Genomic DNA, 6,516 nt, shown 5'->3' with positions numbered 1-6,516 from the left:
CTGTATGATCCGATAGAGGTGGCGAGTACACTTCGACAGCTTTCATGGAGTACTGTGAGGAGTAAGGCATAAGGCAATTTCTAACCGTACCGTACACCCTTCAACAAAATGGTGTGGCCGAGAGAAAGAACCGGACCATTCTCGACATGGTTCGGTCAATGCTCAAGAACAAAAGGATGTTGAAGGAATTTTGGGCAAAAGCCGTGCAATGCGCCATCTACATATAGAATCGATGTCCACATGCGAAGTTAGATGATCAAACACCACAAGAGGCATGGAGCGGACAAAAGCCTACAATCTCTCATCTCAAAGTTTTCAGTAGTGTGGCTTATGCTCATGTACCGGACCAACGAAGAACGAAGCTCGAAGACAAAAGCAAAAGGTATATCTTATTGGATATGATGAGAAGACAAAAAGATACAAACTACTTGACCCGATTAGCAAGGTGGTGATAGTGAGTTGCGATGTGCGAGTAAATGAAGCAAGTGAATGGGACTAGAACAATTTGACGGAAGTCAATATCGAAGTAGGAGAATCATCAGTCATTGCACCAACAAGTGCACCAACAGACTTAAAAAATTCTGATGATGAAGATGAACCACGACAACCCAAAATGCGGAGTTTGCGAGATTTGTATGACTCAACATATGAGGTACACCTTGTATGTCTTCTGGCAGATGCTGAAAATATCAGCTTTGAAGAGGCAGTGCAAGACACGAAGTGGCAAACTTCCATGGATGAGGAGATTAAAGCGATACATCGCAACAACACATGGGAAGTGACAGAATTACTGGTAGGAAGTCAACCCATAGGTGTGAAGTGGGTATTCAAGAAAAAGATGAATGCTCAAGGCGAGATTGAGCGGTACAAGGCGCGACTTGTTGCGAAGGGATACAAGCAAAAGGCGGGAATCGACTATGGCGAAGTGTTTGCTCCCGTCGCTAGAATGGAGACAATCCGATTGATCATTTCCCAAGCAGCCCAATTCAATTGGTCGATTTTTCAAATGGATGTCAAGTCAGCATTCTTGAATGGCGTGCTTGAAGAAGAAGTATACCTCGAACAACCTCCCGGGTACATGAAAATTGGAGAAGAGAAGAAGATACAAAAATTGAAGAAGGCACTTCACGGGTTGAAACAAGCACCGCGAGCATGGAATACTCGTATCGACACATACTTCAAGGAGAACGGGTACAAGGAATGTCCCCACGAACATTCACTTTATACAAAGAAGAGTGGAGGTAATGTGATACTTGTCGTTCACTATATCGATGACCTCATCTTCTCAGGCAACAATGATGAAATGATAGAAGAGTTCAAAAGCACAATGACGCGAGAATTTGAGATGACAGACTTGGGCTTGTTGAAGTTTTTACTCGGTTTAGAGGTTAAACAAGGAGAAATAGGTTTTTTTACATCACAGGAGAAATATACAAAGGAGATTTTGAAGAAGTACAAGATGAAAAATTGCAACCCGGTATCAACACCAATGGAACCAGGTACAAATCTCTCAAAGTACGATGAAGAAGAACGAGTAGATGCAAATAGGTACTGGAGCCTGGTGGAAAGCCTTCGTTATCTTACATGCACAAGGCCAAATCTTTCATTAAGTGTCGACATAATAAGTCGGTTCATGGAGGAGCCAATTTATTCACATTGGAAGGCGTTGAAGCGAGTCCTACGATACATCCAAGGAACGATGTCACTTGGGTTATTCTACTAAAAAATAAAAGATTACAAGTTAGTCGGTTACATTGGGTTATGTATTCTTCATGGGCAACACTATTGGGAATAAACTTAAATGAAGAAAAAAAAGAAAGAAGGTAGTTTCTATTTTTGGGTTTTAAAATTTAGTAAAAAAGCCAATATTTATTTTCGGAAGTAGTGGTTTTATGAGTTAGAAAACGTGGGATTTTGATGGCCATTTTTAGCTTTATAAAACTTATAAATACGTTTTGTTTCTCATTGTAATAGCAGAGCAAGTAGAGCAAGAGTTATAGAGTTAAAAGAAGTACAGAGCAATAGAAAAGGGTTTTGAGAATTCCTTGTCTCCTTGTCTCTCCCCTCTCGACATCTCCTTCACAGCTTCGTGAGAGTTATCTAAACGAGTTAGTTTCAGAGCGAGCGTTTATTTTCTACAACTTGGTATCAGAGCGGCTTTTAATTTCAACAAATCGGTATCAGAGAGAATTTATTTCAACAAATTGGTATCAGAGCCAATGACAAACATGATGGGACAAATGTCGCTACGACGATTGACGAAGACAAACTACAAGAATTGGAGCGTCTAAATGAAAGCTCTTATCGGTTCGCAATACGCATGGGAGGTGGTCGAAGAAGGTTTTGAAGAACCGAATGATACCACGGGTTATACGGCAGCGCAAAACAAGGCGCTAAAGGAAGCACGATTAAATAATAAGGCAGCATTATACATGCTGTTCCGGGCTGTTGACGAGTCGAGCTTTGAGAAGATTGCAAGGGCAACTACTTCAAAAGAAGCGTGGGACACTCTAGAAAAGGTGTTTAAAGTAACCGACCGAGTCAAGCAGGTCCGTCTCCAGACTCTGCGTGGCGAGTTGGAGAGCATGAAGATGGAGTCAGAAAATGTATCTGACTACATTACACGTGTACAGACCGTGGCGAATCAACTAAATCGAAATGGAGAAATGTTACCCGAGACACCGGTTTAAGGTCGTTAACCGACAACTTCGAGAATGTTGTATGTGCCATAAAAGAATCGAAGGACCTAGCAAAGTTCACAGTCGATGAGCTCGTCGGTTCTCTCGAGGCACACGAGCAACGTAAGAAAAAGAAGGAGGAGCCACTCGATCAACCGCTTCAGACGAAGGCATCAATAAAAGATGAAAAGGTACACTACACTCAAAATGTTCAAGGTAGAGGTCGTGGAAGCCGCGGGAATTGTCGAGGTGGTCAAGGCATTAGTTATGAAGAAAATTATAAGGAGGAGACTATCGAGCCAAACAAATTGGCGTGGAAGAGGACGCAATCAAGGACACAGTCAAGGATACAATTCCAACATCCAGTGTTACAAATGTTAGTAATATGGCCACTATGCAAATAATTGTAACTCCGACAGATGTTACAATTGTGGCAGAATGGGTCATTATGCAAGAGATTGTTGAGCCAAAGAAAAGGTGGAAGAAACCATCAACCTAGCCTTCGATGATGCAACAAATGGAGGCATTCTCTTGATGGCCCAAAATGAAGAGCCGAACACAAAGGGAGACGGTGGCGCGAAAGATGATGGCGATAGTCTTGAGGCGGTAGAAACTATTGCAAATGAGGTGATGCGTAGTGGATGTGGCGAAATCCTAATAGTGGAGACGAGAAAATCGAAGAAAGATGAACAACTGGATAAAAGAGAGCCCTAGCTCGAAGAGAGAGAGCTCCAATGGCTGGAAAAAAAAATTCGAGGAAGAAAGAAGAAAAAGGATGAAAATGGAAAAAGAAAAGAAAGAGTTAGAAACAAAAGTTGAAAGGTTAGAGAAAGAAATGGCTGAGCAGAGTAAGAGTTTCTTCTATCTCAAACACGAGAAGGAAAAGAATGGGAAGATAATCTCTGATCTTACGAAGAAAGTTGAAGAAGGTGTGGAGAGGAGTGGAGAAAGAGAATGGCTTGTTCATGGAGATTGAGGCTCTAGTGGATGAGCTGGTGAGGGAGGAGAAAGATATAGAGATGCTGACTCAACAGAGAGACTCACTCGACGTGAACCTGAATCGAATCCAATAGGAGGTAGTGAATTTACAACACACGATTGAGACACTCACTCGTGATAAAGCCGAACTGGAGGAAGCAAAAATGCTAGCTGTAAATGTTGTTGGGACTTGCGAAGGGAATGGAGTAAACTGAACAAAGCCATGATGTTTGAGTCAAGCGTGGCTGAGAACGGGAGAAATGAAGAGTTGGTGTCTTAGATGGGCAGTTCTCGAGAACATTCAAATGAAGTCTCATTAGAGAAGAACAACCTTAATTTACCGCTTGAGGACAATAAGAGAAAATTGAAGAAACCATGACTGAGCTCGAGAAAATGAAAACGGCGCAGGTGGAACCATTGAATAGAACATTTAAGTTTATGGGGAGTTTTATTGGGAATAAACTTAAAAAAAGAAAGAAGGTATTTCTATTTTTAGGTTTTAAAATTGAGTAAAAAAACCAATATTTATTTTAGGAAGGAGTGGTTTTATGGGTTAGAAAACTTGTGATTCTAATGGCCATTTTTAGCTCTAGAAAACTTATAAATATGTTTTGTTTCTGATTGTAATAGCAGAGCAAGAGTTGTAGAGTTAAAAAGAAGTACAGAGCAATAGAAAAGGGGTTTGAGAATTCTTTGTCTCCTTGTCTCTCCCCTCTCGACATCTCCTTCACAGATTTGTGAGAGTTATCTAAACGAGTTAGTTTTAGAGCGAGTGTTTATTTTCTACAAGTTGGTATTAGAGCGTCTTTTAATTTCAACAAATCGGTATCAGAGCAAATTTATTTCAACAAACACAACATTTACTTGGCTTTCAAAGAAACAACCGATCGTGACACTCTCGACGTGTGAAGCTGAGTATGTACAGCATCTTGGTGTGTGGGTCATGCAATATGGCTTAGAAATTTGTTGAGTAAGATGGAGCTAAAGCAACGAGGTGCAACCGTAATACAAGTTGACAACAACAAATCAGCAATTGAGTTGGCCAAGAACCCAGTGAACCATGAAAGAAGCAAACACATTGACGTTCGATTTCATTTAATCTGAGATCATGTGAAGGAAGGAAACGTGGAATTGCTACCTGTGGCAAGTCAGGATCAAGTTGTGGACATCTTTACAAAACCGCTACCGAAAGTACTTTTCGACAAATACAAGAATATGATTGACATAACAGACGCCAGAAGCATTTAAGTTTATGGGTGAGTTTTGTTGGGAATAAACTTAAATGAAAAAAAAAAATAGTTTTTGATTTTGTTAATTTTAGTAAGATTTTTGAAATTGAGGAAACACCAAAAGAAAAAAATGAAGGGCCAATAATAATTTTAGAAGGGAGGGTTATGGGATGGCCAATTTTAGATTTTAGAAAACCTATAAATTAATACGTTTTCGATTGTAAAAAGCATAGAGCAAGATCATAGCAAGAGTTAAGTACAGTGTAATAGAAAAGGGCTTTTCAAAATTTCTTTTGTCTCCTTGTCTCTCCCCTCTCCACATCTCCTTTATAGCTTCGTGAGTGTTAGTTTAACGAGTTAGTTTCAGAGCGAGCGTTTATTTCTACAAATTGGTATTTGCGCAGATTGTTATTTTCTACAAATTTGTATCAGAGCGAATTTTATTTTAACAGAAGAATACATTTTCCTTGAGTTTGTTGGCTTTTGAGATTGTATGGGTTTACTTCAATACTTTCTCTAGGTCTATATTATTTGTATGATCTTGGATACATTTTGACACTCTTTCTTTTGAAGGTCGAGGGAGCTTCTATTCCCTTGCATCCATATTGATCATCGAATCTTCCGAGTTTTTTCTTATTTGACATTGAGAAATTGAGCTTGTTTTAAATCTTTGACTCATTGCAAAGTTTGAGTTCTTCTTCTATGATGAAAGATGTTATGGATCCATATGACAAAGTCTCCCATGGAATTGTTCTATTATGCTTTGTCTTAAGACCATCTTTGATCCTTCTTGAGAAGTGTTTTGGCAGTCCATTGACAAAATTCTCCTTCTAGAATTCCAACGAACTATCTCTCCTAATGAGAACTTTGTTGAAATACATGTCTTTGTACCACCTAAAATCACCTAAGGTTGGGCATTTTAGGTTCATGAGTATTTCGGCATATCGTTCCTGGTATTTCAGGGGGTCGCCTACGAAGAATTCTTTGAGGGTATAGATAAGGGTATTGAAAGCGTCTTCTATCCTTTCATGTTGTACCTCGGTCCTGGTTGATGGACTTTCTTCTTTAATGATTTGAGTAGTTGGTCTAATAACACAGTGGTTTAATATATGTTGGTAAGTTGCTTTATCAAGATATTTGTCCCACCCGTCTTTGAGTTGCCTAGTAAATCCTGTTACTGGGAGGCAATTTGATGATCGGATTTAAGACCCTGTATTTTATACGCACCAGCAGCGATCATCATTTCATTGACAACATTCATTATCAAACAGTCTGATAGTCCATCGATATCCCCATTCATAGACTGCTAGACCATCGTAATGAGCTTGAGTTTGTAATGTCTTTTCTTCAAATTGAATATCCAGAAAGGACGGCTGAGGATACCAGTTTCTCTGATTGCTAGTATTATTTTGACTTCTTCTGGAAATCCCTGAAATTTCATTGTTCAGAGGTCCCTCTACCTCATTTACAATCCCATCTTCGGATTCTTTGATCAAATCATAATTGTTGACGACATTGACGGATGGTTCTGAAATTGTTATCTTTGGATTTAAAATTTTATCCCATTTTTCTTCTATCTTGGTCATTACAACCTCTTCTTTTGAAACTCTTCTCGTAAGCATATCGAGATT

This window comes from Cucurbita pepo, chromosome LG20 (assembly GCF_002806865.2).
Source record: "Cucurbita pepo subsp. pepo cultivar mu-cu-16 chromosome LG20, ASM280686v2, whole genome shotgun sequence".
NCBI lineage: Eukaryota > Viridiplantae > Streptophyta > Magnoliopsida > Cucurbitales > Cucurbitaceae > Cucurbita > Cucurbita pepo.
The sequence above is the reverse complement of the archived record's forward strand: the minus strand, read 5'-3'. Positions refer to the sequence as shown.